This window comes from Bos grunniens, chromosome X (genome assembly GCF_055505025.1).
Source record: "Bos grunniens cultivar Pamir isolate PY7600 chromosome X, Bosgru_T2T1.0, whole genome shotgun sequence".
NCBI lineage: Eukaryota > Metazoa > Chordata > Mammalia > Artiodactyla > Bovidae > Bos > Bos grunniens.
Window position 1 is genome coordinate 46,567,341 of NC_141194.1, and position 15,227 is coordinate 46,582,567.

Below are 15,227 nucleotides of genomic sequence, written 5' to 3' on the forward strand. Positions count from 1 at the left end.
ATTTTAATATTGTACCTTGCAAATGTACCAAATTCATTTTTTAGTTCTAGTAGTTTTTTTTGGTGGAGACTTTAACATTTTTTATATGTAGTATTATACCATTTGCAAATAATGACAGCTTTACTTCTTTCCTTACAATTTGGATGCCTTTTATTTCTTTTCCTTGTCTGATTGCTGTGTCAAGGACTCCTAGTACTATGTTAAATAGAAGTGACAAGAGGTGGATGAAACTGGAGCCTATTATATAGAGTGAAGTAAGCCAGAAGGAAAAACATAAATACAGTATACTAACACATATATATGGAATTTAGAAAGATGGTAACAATAACCCGGTGTACGAGACAGCAAAAAAGACACTGATGTATAGAACAGTCTTATGGACTCTGTGGGAGAGGGAGAGGGTGGGAAGATTTGGGAGAATGACATTGAAACATGTAAAATATCATGTAAGAAATGAGATGCCAGTCCAGGTTCGATGCACGATACTGGATGCTTGGGGCTAGTGCACTGGGACGACCCAGAGGGATGGTAGGGGAGGGAGGAGGGAGGAGGGTTCAGGATGGGGAACACATGTATACCTGTGGCGGATTCATTTTGATATTTGGCAAAACTAATACAATTATGTAAAGTTTAAAAATAAAATAAAATTAAATTAAAAAAAAAAGAAGTGACAAGAGTGCAGATCCTTGTCTTGCTCCTGATTTTAAAGGAAAAGCTTTCAGTTTTTTATCATTGAATATGATGTTAACTGTGGGTTTGTCCTAAATGGTCTTTCTTATGTTCCTTCTATACCAAATTTGATGAAAAATTTTATCATGGATTGATGTTGAATTTGGTCAAATCTTTTTTTTTTCCATCTATTGAGATGATCATGTGATTTTATCCTTTGTTTTGTTAATGTGGTGTATTTCATTAATTGATATACAGATAGTGAACCATCCTTGCATCCCTGGAATAAATCCCACTTGATTATGGTGTATGGCCCTTTTTACATGTCATTAAATTTGATTTGTGGATATTTACATCTATATTTACCAGAGATGTTGGCCCGTACTTTTCTTTTCCTTTTTTTTTTTTTTGTAGTGTTTTTCTCTGATTTTGGTTTCAGGGTAATGGTAGTCTTGTAGAATAAATCTGGGAAATTCCCTCCTCTTTCAATTTTTTGGAATAATTTGGGGAGGATAAATATTAACTCTTCTTTATATGTTTCGTAGAATTCCCCCATGAAGCTATCTGTTCCTGGACTTTTATTTGTCAGAAATTTTTTTCTTTTGAACTTTTTATTTTGTATTGGGATATAGCCTATTAACAATATTGTGATAGTTTCAGGTGAACAGTGAAGGGATTCAGCCATATGTATACAAGTATCCATTCACCCCCTCCCAGGCTGGCACATAACACTGGGCAGAGTTCCATGTATTACACAATAAGTCCTTGTTGGTTGTTTTAAATATAGCAGTGTGCACATGACGCTCTCAAACTCCCTAAGTGTCTCTTCCCTCTGGCAACCATAAGTTTGTTTTATAAGTCTGTGAGTCTCTTTCTGTTTCATAAGTTTATTTGTATCATTTCTTTTCAGATTCCACATATAAAAGATGTCATATGATATTTCTCCTTCTTTATCTGACTGACTTCACTCATTATGACACTCTCTAGGTCCATCCATGTTGCTGAAAATGGCATTATTTCATTCTTTTTAATGGCTGAGTATACATATATATATATCACATCTTCTTTATCCATTACACTGTCAACAGACATCTAGGTTCCTTCCACGTCTTCCATGTCTTGGCTATGATAAACAGTGCTGCAATGAACATTAGTGTGCATATATCCTTTTGAGTCATGTTTTTTCTCCAGATATATGCCCAGGAGTGGGATTGTAGGGTCATATGGTAGCTCTATTTTTAGTTTAAGGAACCTTCATACTGTTCTCCATAGTAGCTGTATGAATTTACATTCCTACCAACAGTGTAGGAGGGTTCCCGTCTTTCCACACCCTCTCCAGCATTTGTTCTTGGTGGATTTTTTGATGATGGCCATTCTGGCTGGTGTGAGGTGGTATCTCATTATAGATTTGATTTGCATTTCTCTAATAATTAGCAATGTTGAACATATTTCCTTGTGAATATTGGCCATCTGTATGTCTTCTTTGGAGAAATTATTTAGGTCTTCTGTCCATTTTTTGAGTGAGTTGTTTGTTTCGATGCTGTTAAATCATCATAAACTGTGAATTTTGGGAACTAATACCTTATTGGTCACATCATTTGCAAATATTTTCTCTGTATCTGTGGGCTGTGTTTCCATTTTACTTATTGTTTCCTTTGTTGTTAAAAAATATTTGCATTTAAGTAGGTCACACTTGTTTATTTTTGCTTTTATTTCCATGATTCTGGGAGACGGATTGAAACAGATGTTGCTGTGATTTATGTCAGAGAATGTTCTGCCTATGTTTTCCTCTAGGAGTTTTACAGTTTCCAGCTCACAATAGGTCTTTAATTCATCTTGAGCTTATTTTTGTGTATAATGTTAAGAATGATCTAATCTCATTTTTTACATGTCATTGTCCAGTTTTCCCAGCACCATTTATTGAAGAGGCTTTCTTTCCAACATTGTGGAGTCTTGCCTCTTTGTCATAGATTAATTGACCATAGATGCATGGGCTTATTCCGGGTTTCTATTCTGTTCCATTTATTTATATTTCTATTTTTGTGCCAGTACCATGCTATTTTGATGACCGTAGTATGTAGTCTGAGATCAGGGAGCCTGATTCCTCCAGCTCCATTTTTCTTTCCCAAGATTACTTTGGCTATTCGGACTCTTTTGTGTCTCCATACAAAATTTGATATTCTTTGCTCTAGTTCTGTGAAAAATACCGTTGGTAATTTGATAGGGATCCCATTCAATCTGTAGATTGACTTGGGTATTATAGTCATTTTGACAATATTGATTCATCCAGTCTATGAACATGGAATATCTTTCCATCTGTTTATGTCTTCTTTGATTTCTTTCATCATCATCTTAAAGTTTTTGGGGTACAGGTCTTTTGTCTCCTTAAGTAGGTTTATTCCTAGGTGTTTTATTCCTTTTGATGTGATGGTAAATGAAATTATTTCTTGAATTTCTCTTTGTAATATTTCATCGTTAGTGTATAGAAATGCAACATATTACTGTGTATTACTTTTGCAACCTGAAATTTTAACAAATTCATGGATGAGTTCTAGTAGTTTTCTGGTGGGATCTTTAGGATCTTCTATGCATGGTATCATATCATATGCAAACAGTGAAAGTTTAACTTATTTTCCAATTTGGATTCCCTTTACTTCTTTGTCTTCTTTGATTGCTGTAGCTGGGAATTCCAAAATTATGTTGAATAAAAGTGTAGAAAGTGAACATTCTTGTCTTGTTCCTGATGTTAGAGGAGATGATTTCAGTTTTTCACAATTGAATATGATTCTAGCTGTAGGTCTGTCATATATGGCCTTATTATGTCATGGTGCCGAAGAATTGATGCTTTTGAACTGTGGTGTTGGAGAAGACTCTTGAGAGTCCCTTGGACAGCAAGGAGATCCAGCCAGTCCATCCTAAAGGAAATAAGTTCTGGATATTCACTGGAAGGACTGATGCTGAAGCTGAAACTCCAATACTTTGGCCACCTGATGCAAAGATCTTATTCATTTGAAAAGACCCCAATGCTGGGAAAGATTGAAGGTGGGAGGAGAAGAGGATGACAGAGGATGAGATGGTTGGATGGCATCACTGACTCAATGGACATGAGTTTGAGTAAACTCTGGGAGTTGGTGATGGACAGGGAGGCCTGGTGTGCTGCAGTCCAAGGGGTTGCAAAGAGTCAGACACGACTGAGTGACTGAAATGAACTGAACTGATGTCAAGGTATGTTCCCTCCATGCCCACTTTCTGTAGAGTTTTTATAATGAGTGCTGAATTTTGTCAAAATCTTTTTCTGCCTCCATTGAGATGATCATATGGCTTCTATTCTTCCATTTGTTAATGTGATGTATCACATTGATTGATTTGTAGATTTTGAAAAATCCTTTCGTCACTTGGATGAATCCCACTTGACCATGGTATATGATCTTTTTAATGTATTGTTGGATACAGATTGCTAGTATTTTGTTGAAGATTTTTGTGTCTATGTTCATCAGTAATATTGGCCTGCAATTTTCTCTTTTTGTGGTACCTTTGTCTGGTTTTGGTATCTGGGTGATGTCAGCCTCATAAAATGAGTATTAAAGTTTTCCTTCCCCTGCAATTTTTTGGAACAGTTTCAGAAGAATTGGAGTTAACTCTGCTCTAAATGTTTGATAAAATTTGCCTGTGAAGCCATCCGGTCAAGGACTTTTGTTTGTTGGGAAGTTTTTAATCAGTTTCATTTTCAGTGCTTGTGATTGGTCTGGTCATATTTTCTATTTCTTCCTGGTCCAGTCTAGGGAGACTGTATCTTTCTAAGAATTTGTCCATTTCTTCCAGGTTGTCAATTAATGTCCAATAGTGGCATACAACTGTTCACAGTAGTCTCTTATGATCTTTTCTATTTCTATGCTGTCCATTGTAACTTTCCCTTTTTCATTTCTAATTTTATTGATTTGAGTCCTCTCCCTTTTTTCCTTGATGAATCTGGCTAAAGGTTTATCAATTATGTCTACCTTTTCAAAGAAGCAGCTTTTAGTTCCATTGATCTTTGTGTTTGCTTTCTTTTTCTGTATTTCATTTCTTTCTTCTCTGACCTCTATGATTTCTTTCCATGCACTAACTTTAGGTTTGTTTGTTCTTCTTTCTCTAGTAGTTTAAAGTGTAAGGTTAGGTTGTTTATTTGACAGTTTTCTTGTTTCTTGAGGTAAGATTGTATTGCTATGTACTTCCCTCTTAGAACTTCTTTTGCTGCATCCATTAAGTTTTCAACAATTGTGGTCTTGTTTTCATTTGTCTGTAGGTATTTCTTAATCTCCTCTTTGACTTCTTCAGTGATCCATTGGTTGTTTTGTAGCATATTGTTTAGCCACATGTTTATGTTTTTTTTAGAGTTTTTTTTTCTTATAGTTTATTTATAATCTCATAGCATTGTGATCAGAAAAGATGCTTGATATGATTTCAGTTCTCTTAAATTTACCAAGGTTCGCCCAGCACGTGGTTAATCCTGGAGATTGTTCCGAGTGCACTTGAGAAGATTGTGTAATCTGCTGCTTTTGAATGGAATATTCTATAAATATCAATTAAGACCAATTCATCTAAAGTGTCATTTAAGGCCTTGTTTCCTTATTAATTTTCTGTTTAGATGATCTGTCCATTGATGAAAGTGCAGTGTTAAAGTCCACTATTATTATTCTGTTACTGTCAGTTTCTCTGTTTATGGTTGTTAGTATTTGCCTTATATATCGAGGTGCTCATATGTTGAGTGCATATATATTTATAGTTGTTATATCTTCTTGGATTGAACCCTTGATCATTATGTAGTACCTTTCTTTGTATCTTATAATACTCTTTGTTTTAAAGTCTATTTTGTCTCATAGGAGTATGCTACTCCAGCTTTCTTTTGGTTTCCATTTGCATGGAATATCTTCTCCCATCCCCTTACTTTCAGTCTGTAAGTATCCCTAGGTCTGATATGGGTCTCCAGTAGAAAGTATATATATTGGTCTTGTTTTTGTATCCACCCAGATGACAGAGGATGAGCTGGTTGGATGAAATCACTGACTCAATGGACATGAGATTGAGCAAGCTCTGGGAGTTGGTGATGGACAGGGAAGCCTGGCATGCTGAAGTCCATGGGGTCACAAAGAGTCGGACATGACTGAGTGACTGAACTGACAGAGCCAGTCTATGTCTTTTGGTTGACGCATTAAGTCCATTTACATTTAAGATAATTATCTATGTGTATTATCCTATTACCATGTTCTTAATTGTACTGGGTTTATTTATTTATTTTTTTGTAGTTCTTTTCCTTCTCTTGTGTTTCCTGCCTAGACAATTCCTTTAGCATTTGTTGTACAGCTGGATTGTTGGTGCTGAATTCTCTTAACTTTTGCTTGTCTGTAAAGCTTTTGATTTCTCCATCAAATCTGAAGGAAAGTCTTGCTGGGTAGAGTATTCTTGGCTGGCGGTTCTTCACTTTTATTCCCTCTGGCTTGTAGAGTTTCTGTTGAGAAATCAGCTGATAACCTTATAGGAATTCCCTTGTATGTTATTTGTCATTTTTCCCTTGTTGCTTTTAATATTTTATCTTTGCTTTTAATTTTTGTCAGTTGGGTTACTATGTGCCTCTGTGTGTTCCTCCTTGAGTTTATTGTGCCTAGGACTCTCTTTTTCTTGGACTTGGTTGACTATTTCCTTTCCCATGTTAGGGAAGTTTTCAGCTATTATTTCTTAAAATATTTTCTTGGGTCTTTCTCTCTCTCCTCTTTCTGGGACCCCTATAATGTGAATGTTGGTGTGTTTAATGTTGTCCCAGAGGTCTCTTAGGCTGTCTTCATTTTTTTCCTTCTTTTACCTATATTCTGTTCAGTGACAGCAATTTCCACCATTCTATCCTTCAGGACACTTATCTGTTCTTCTGCCTCAGTTGTTCTGCTATTGATTCCTTCTAAGTATATTGTTCATCTCTGTTTGTTCTTTAGTTCTTCTAGCTGTTTGGTAAACATTTCTTGCATCTTCTCAATCTTTACCTCCATTCTTTTTCTGAGATCATGGATCAGGTTCACTATCATTATTCTGAAATATTTTTTCTGGAAGGTTGCCTATCTCTACTTCATTTGGTGATTTTGAGGGGTTTTATCTTGTCCCTTCATCTGGGACGAAATCCTCTGCTTTTTCATCATGATTAACATTCTGTGATGTGGTTTTGGTTCTAGCCATTGTGGGATTGTGGTTCTTTTTTCTTCTGTCTGCCTCCTGAGGGGTGAGGTTGTATAAATTTAAGAGGCTTGTATAAACTTCCTGATGGGAGGGACTGGTGGTGGGAAAAACTGGGTCTTGCTCTGGTAGGCAGGTCTGTGTTCATTAAGGCCTTAATCCAATTATCTGCTGATGGATGTGGTTGAGCTCCCTCCTTGTTAGTTGTTTGGCCTGAGGCAACCCTGAGTGCTGTCTATGGGTTCTGTGGTAGGGTTAAATGGTGACCTCCAAGAGGACTTATGCCAAAGGGCCCTTTCCAGGACTACTGCTGCCAGTGCCCCAGTCCCAACGGTGAGCCACTGTCGACCCACACCTCCACAGGAGACCCTCCAACACTAGCAGGTAGGTCTGGCTCAGTCTTCTGTCTGGTCACTGGGTTTCACCTGGGTTTTGGCAAACACAGGATTTTGTTCGTGTCCTCCAAGACTGGAGTCTCTGTTTCCTCCAGTCCTGTGGAAGTCCTGTAATCAAATCCCACTAGCTTTCAAAGTCAGGTTCCCTAGGGATTCCCAGTCCCTTTGCCTAATCCCCAGGCTGGGAAGACTGACATGAGGCTCAGAACCTTCACAACAGTGGGAGAATTTTTTTGGTATTATTATTCTCCAGATTGTGGCTCACCCATCCAGCGGGTATGGAATTTAAGTTTATTGTGTTTGCACCCCTCCTACCATCTCATTGTGGCTTCTTCTTTGTCTTTGGCCATAGGGTATCTTTTTTGGTGGGTTCCAGCATCCTTCTGTTGATGGCTGTTCAACAGCTATTTGTGATTTTGGTGCCCTTGCAGAAGGAGATGAGCACACATCCTTCTATTCTACCATCTTGAACCACAATCCTAGTAGCCAATTTTTATAGTCTTAAGACAAGGAAAATTCCCTCTGGAAGTTTGGCATTAGGTGATTTGTTAGGGTGCTATGCTGCTACTGCTAAGTCACTTCAGTCATATCTGACTCTGTGAAACCCCATAGACTGCATCCCACCAGGCTCCCCAGTCCCTGGGATTCTCCAGGCAAGAACACTGGAGTGGGTTGCCATTTCCTTCTCCAATGTGTAAAAGTAAAAAGTGAAAGTGACATCGCTCAGTTGTGTCTGACACTTAGTGACCCCATGGACTGCAGCCCACCAGGCTCCTCCATCCATGGGATTTTCCAGGCAAGAGTACTGGAGTGGGGTGCCATTGCCTTCTCTGTAGGGTGCTATAGGGTGAGTAATAGGATGGGTATTTTTACCTAACATTGGATCAGGGAGCTGGCTGGTTTAGATCAGGGTGGGGAGGGGAGTTCATGGCAATAGTTGCTGTGGTGCTCAGTCAGTTCCAGAGATGACCTTGGTGTGGGGCTCCTCATCTATGACCTTGGTACAAGGCCTTGCTCCTGTGACCTTGGTATAGGCCTCCACAAGTATCCTGCTTTTCCACATCCTGAGTTTCCTTGGGGCTTACCATAGGGAGTGACTGCAATCTGATAGCTGCTAGATGGCAGACTTTTCCTTTCTGAATTTTCTCAGGCTCACCAGCTCATGATGGAGGGTGGCAATCATTGATGACTGTGACATCCTTGTCTACTGATATACCAAGAAATATTCCATTTCTCATCTTCATATACAGATTGGGAAAGTTAAAGAAAGCTAGTGAGTGGCAGATCTAGGTTACAGAAACAAGAGATTTAATCCTAGAGCTCTAGTCTTCTTAACCATTGCACATACTGCCTCTCAGTATAAGGCAAGAGAGTGTTTTGGACTTGAGACTTCATACCCCATGTACAATCATCATGTTACTATTTAAAAAAAAATGATGCTGGCAAAACAATCATAACTTGAAGCCATACAAATAGCTATCACCAGTTTGCAACCCATTCTTTACCCTCCTTAACATATTCTGCCTGAAGTAACTCACACCAGGATAAATCCTGAGGCCAGGTTTTTCTTGGATGAATATCACCACCTACTAGCCCATTACTTCCCATCTAAGTTTCAGCCAGTCAGGGGATGCAGCAACCATAACTTTATCCTACTTGCCATTTCCAAGTGGCCATGAGGGGTATAAAGTTTAAGCTCTGAGTTTCTCTCTCCTCAAGAGAGTTACTGGCACCAAGTCTGTGGCAGGAAGATCTAATGTCTAATGGGGTTCCACCCATCATAAAGATCTGCTGTTGAGTTTCCTGTGACTAAACAAGCTCTAATACTGAAGGCCAGTAATAAAAATAGTCACATTTCTGCTTGTGGTCTATGTTTTTCTTCCTCCTCCTCCTCACTACTTCCTTCAGTGTAACACCCTAGAACACTGCAAGACTGAATTCTCTTTCCTCTGCTCTTTTCCACAAAACACCCTCCACAAAACAGGGCTTCATTCCCCTTTTTACCTGGCCCCCAAAGAGAGAGAGCTATAAGCACCTTCCTTCTTGGAAAGCTATTTGAGGAGAAAGCATTCTGTTCTTTTCACAGATCAAAAGTGACCCAGAGTTTGAGTGATTAAATGAAGAGCAAGCCAAACAACCTCTCAGTTTTGGAAATCTTCTCTGAGTCTCCGGTTCAGTTTAGAAAACAGGACTCTGAGGATTTCCTGCCTCAAGCAGCTCTCAGATTCTGTTTTAGTGTTGAATTGTAGTTGTGGTTAATTTAGACAGAGCCCTTGATTCAACTTGAGACAAAGGCACTAAGTAGCTATGGAGTAGGCTATATGCCTGAAGACTAAGGAGCAAACGGAAAGGCTGAGCTTAGAAGGTGAAAGCCCTGTGCAAGGTAAGACCTGAAGTCAACACTGGCCATGGGTCCAGAATTCATTCAACATACCCTACTTATATTCCATCAGCCTCCTGTACTCACCTTTCTTGATTTATTTTTTAACTCAATTTAGGTCAATAGTGCTTATGTAATTTGGCTTCCCACTACTTCTCTGACCTTGTCTCCTAATACTGTCCTCCTTTCATGTTCCTATTTCGGGAAATTTGCACGTGCTGTTTCTATAATATAAAGCACTCTTTCTCCAGATATCCCTTTCTTGAGATATAAGAAATAAGAAAGTGTCTACCTTTCTTATTTTTATTAAGATTTTTAATAAAATGTCACCTTTTCTCTGAGGTTTTCCCTATCTCTCCTATTCTTGTAACTCTATCCCTCTTACCATGCTTTACTTTTAAAATACCACTTACTACTAACAGGGGATATACTTACTTCTTTATTTATCTTATATATTGCATAATAGAATATAAGTACTGTGAGAACATAGATGTTTGATTGTTATTATTGTCATATCCCCAGTAAAACTAGCACAGTGCCTGGGACATAAAAGGTTCTCAATAAATATTTGCTGAAAGAGTAAATGAACAAACATTTACAAGGGACTAATATGCTGAAGATCCTGTGTTAGGCTATACTAAGAAGAGAGAGGGTGTTGGGTATAGAGTCAAATCCACTCACATGTAACTCTCCTGAGGTAGAATGTGGTAGTTACTATAATGAAGGTCTATGGTCCTTAATGCAATGTCAAGGGTGAGAGAACTTAATATAGAATGGAATAATTTCAGAACAATTTGGGAGAAGGTGAGATCTGAACTGTGTTTATGGAGATGTGCAGAACTGTCAAAGGTGAGAAGAAGCAAAGGGAAGGAAATTTCAGGTATTGAGGACAGCTTGAACAAAAGCACAGAGAAGAAACAAGTGGCAGAAATGTTTGGATGGACAAGAGAAGTTTGTCTAGGGTGGCTGGCTGGAAAGTATGATGTATCAAAGTGAGTGGGAGAGGCAGACTAGGTTCAGGGTAGGAGGCCTTTGGTTCTTTAGGGCAACTATGAAAACTAAGAAACACCTGACAGAAATGAATAGCATTCACTTATGAAAGCAAGATGCAAGCATATTGGATTAACTTTATCTCAAAAAGAAACACCAACTTTCACTCAGAAAGGTCACTACAGGGGCACTAGTAGACTGAAAAATATAGAGAATATTTTTCAGGCTCTTATATTGCTCTGAACCTGCCTGCAAGCCTGATTTTAGATGTCCCAAAAAGTTTCACACTCAATTGTCACAGCTAGGACAAATTATTGCCATCGAAGACATCTGTTCTTTGTCAAATGGCTATCATCCAGGTAGTCCGAAAGAATTGCATGCTATGTATAAAAAATCATTTGCACATCGCTTAAAAAAAATCTTCCAAGCCCCCACTGCTGCTCCTAAGTGCTCTTACAATGTTGGCTATTTAGTGCACTCTACCCCATATTCATCATTGTTATCATCATCGTTCTCTACTTCTGAAAAAGTAAATTCTTAGAAAAGGACACCTTTCCAAACTGAACCAAGAGAAAGATAAAATATTAACAGACCAATCAGAAGCATGGAACTCGAAACTATGATCAAAAACCTCCCGACAGAACCCCAGGGCCAGATCTGTCCATGTTGTTGTAAATGGCAAGATTTTATTTTTATGGCCAAGTAATATTCCATTATGTATGTATGTATGTATGTGTATATATGTATGTATATACAATATCTTCATTTGTGTGCTTTTTAAGCTTATTTTTTAATTGAAGGATAATTGCTTTACAGATTTTTGTTGCTTTCTGTCAAATATCAAAAAGAATCAGCCATGTGCGCTCCCTCCTCAATCCCCTTCCCATCTCCCTCCCCACCCAACCTCTCCCAATTGTTACAGAGCCCCTGTTATTCTATGTCTGGTTCTAACTGTTGCTTCTTGATTTGCACACAGTTTCCTCAGGGGGCAGGTAAGGTGGTCTGGTATTCCCATCTATTTAGAAATTTTCCACAGTTTGTTAACAATGAAATGATGATGAAAGCATAGCAATTAAAAAGCTATGGGATGCAGGAAAAGTGGTGCTAAGAGAGAAGTTTATAGCAATATGAGCCTACCTCAAGAAACAAGAGAAACATCAAATAAACAACCTATCCCCACACCTATAGCAACTACAAAGAACAACCCCCACAAAGTTAGTAGAAGGAAAGAAATCATAAAGATCAGAGAAGAAAGAAATGAAAAAAAGAAAGAGGACAAGAACAAAGATCAATAAAAGTAAAAGCTGGTTCTTTAAGAAGATAAACAAAATTATCAAAATATTAGCCAGACTCATTAAGAAATAAGAGAAGACTCAAATCAATAAAATTAGAAATGAAAAAGGAAAAGTTACATCAGACAATGCAGAAACAAGCAACTATATGCAAATAAAATGAACAACCCTGAAGAAGTAGATAAATTCTTAGAAAAGTACAACTTTCCAAACTGAACCGAGAGAAATATAAAATATGAACAGGCCAATCAGAAGCATGGAAATCGAAACTGTAACCGAAAATCTCCCAACAGAACCTCAGGGACAGATGGCTTCACAGGTGAATTCTACCAAAAGTTTAGAGAAGAGCAAAGTCCTATTCTGCTCAAAGTCTTCCAGAAAATTAAAGAGGAATGAAAACTCTCTAACTCATTCTATGGGGCCAGCATCACCCTGTTACTAAAACCAGACAAAATGCCATACACACAAAAAAGAAAATAACAAGCCAATATCACTGATGAATGTAAATATAAAATTCCTCAACAAAATTCTAGTAAACAGAATCCAACATCACATTAAAAGTTTCTTACACCATGATCAGTTGGGGTTTATCCCAGGGATGCAAGTATTTTTCAATATAGGCCAATCAGTCAATGTCATACATTATATTAATAAACTGAAAGGCAAAAAACATACGATCATCTCAATGATGCAGATAAAGCTTTTGGAAAAATTCAATACCTATTTATGATACAAACTCTCCAGAAAGCAGGTATAGAAGAAATGTATCTCAACATAATAAAGGCCATATGTGACAAACCAGAGCAAACATTATTCTCAATGGTGACAATCTGAAAGCATTTCCTCTAAGATCAGGAGCCAGACAAGGGTGTCTACTTTCATGACTATTATTCAACATAGTATTTGATATCCTAGCAATAGCAATCAGAGAAGAAAAAGAAATGAAAGGAATCCAGATTGGAAAAGAAGAAATAAAACTCTCAGTGTTTGTAGATGGCGTGATACTATACATAGAAAACCCTTAAGATGACACCAGAGAATTATTAGAGGTAATCAATGAAGTCACAGGATATAAAATTAATACACAGAAATCTCTTGCCTTCCCATACACTAACAATGAAAATTCAGAAAGAAAAATTAAGGAAACAATCCCATTAACCACTGCAACAAAAAGAATAAAATACCTACGAATAAACCTACCTAAAGGGAAGAAAGACTTGTATGTAGAAAAGTATAACACACTGAAGAAAGAAATTAAAGATGACACAAACAGATGGAGAGATATACCATTTTCTTGGATTTGGAGAATTAATATTGTGAAAGTGACTATTTTTACCCAATCTACCAATACAATGCAATCTCCATCAAACTATAATACCAACAGTATATTTTGCAGAGCTAGAACAAAAAGTCTCATAATTTGTATGGAAACACAGATCATAAATAGCCAAAGAAATCATGAGAAAAAAAAAATGGAGCAAGAGGAATCAACTCTCCTAAACTATATTACAAAGCTACAGTCATTAAGACTGTATTGTATTGGCACAAAAAAAGAAATATAGACCAAGGGAACAAGACATAAAGCCCAGAAGTAAACCTATGAGCACATTATCTTTGACAAAGGAGGCAAGAATACACAATGGAGAAAAGACAGTCTCTTCCATAAGTGATGCTGGGAAAACTGGAGAGCTACATATAAAAGAATGAAGCTGGAATATTTCATAATACCATATAGAAAAATAAACTCAAAATGGATTACAGACTTAAAGCTAAGGCCAGAAACTATAAAGCTCTTAGAAGAAAACATAGACAGTATACTCCTTGACATAAATCACAGCAAGATTCTCTATGACCCACCTCCTAGAATAATGGAAATAAAAACAAAAATAAACAAATGGGAACTAATTAGATTTGAAAGCTTTTGCACATCAAAAGAGACTATAAACAAGATGAAAAGGCAACTCTCTGAATGGGAGAAAATATTTGCAAATGAAGCAACTGACAAAGGATTAATCACCTAAATATATGAGCAGCACATGCAGCTCAATATCAGAAAAACAAACTGCCCAATAAAAAAATGGACCTAAACAGAAAACCTAAACACTATAATGACAGAATCTGAAAAGGAGCTAAAGAGCCTCTTGATGAGGGTGAAACAGGAGAGTGAAAAGGCTGGCTTAAAACTCTTTAGTAAAAAAATAAGACTATGGAATCTGGTCCCATAATTTCATTGCAAATAGAAGGGTAAAAAGTGCAAGCAGTGACAAATTTTATTTTCTTGGGCTCCAAAATAACTGGATGGTGACTGCAGCCACGAAATTAAGAGGCTTGTTCCTTGGAAGGAAAAATATGACAAACCTAGACAGTTCATTAAGAAGCAGACATCACTGCTAACAAAAATCCATATAGTCAGTGCTATTGTTTTTCCAATAGTCACGTACAGATGTGAGAGTTGGACCATAAAGAAGGCTAAGCACCAAAGAATTGATGGTTTCAAATTGTGGTGCTAGAGAAGAATCTTGAGAGTCCCTTGGACTGGAAGTAATTCAAACCAGTCAATTCTAAAGGAAATCAATACTGAACAAGCATTGGAAGGACTGATGTTGAAGCTGAAGCTCCAATTCTTTGGCCACTTGATGCGAAGAGCCGACTCACTGGAAAAGACCCTAATGCTGGGAAAGATTGAGGGCAGGAGGAGTTTTCCTCTAGGAGCTTTATAGTTCCTGGTCTTAGATTTAGACCTTTAATTTTGAGTTTATTTTTGTGTATGGTGTTAAAAAGTGTTCTAATTTCATTCTTTTACAAGTGATTGACCACTTTTCCCAGCACCACTTGTTAAAGAGATTGTCTTTTCTCCATTGTATATTCTTGCCTCCCTTGTCAAAGATAAGGTGTTGATAGGTGTGTGGATTTATCTGTGGGCTTTCTACTTGGTTCCATTGATCTGTATTTCTGTCTTTGTGCCAGTACCATACTGTCTTGATGGTAGCTTTGTAGTATAGTCTGAAGTCAGGCAGGTTGATTCCTCCAGTTCCATTCTTCTCTCTCAAGATTGCTTTGGCTATTTGAGGTTTATTGTATTTCCATAAAAATTGTGAAATTATTTGTTCTAGTTCTCTGAAAAATATTGTTGGTAGCTTGCCAGGGATTTCATTCAATCTATAGATTGCTTTGGGTAGTATACTCATTTTCACTATATTGATTTTTCCAATCCATGAACATGGTATATTTCTCCATCTATTTGTGTCATTTTGATTTCTGTCACCAGTGTTTTATAGTTTTCTATATATATAGGTCTTT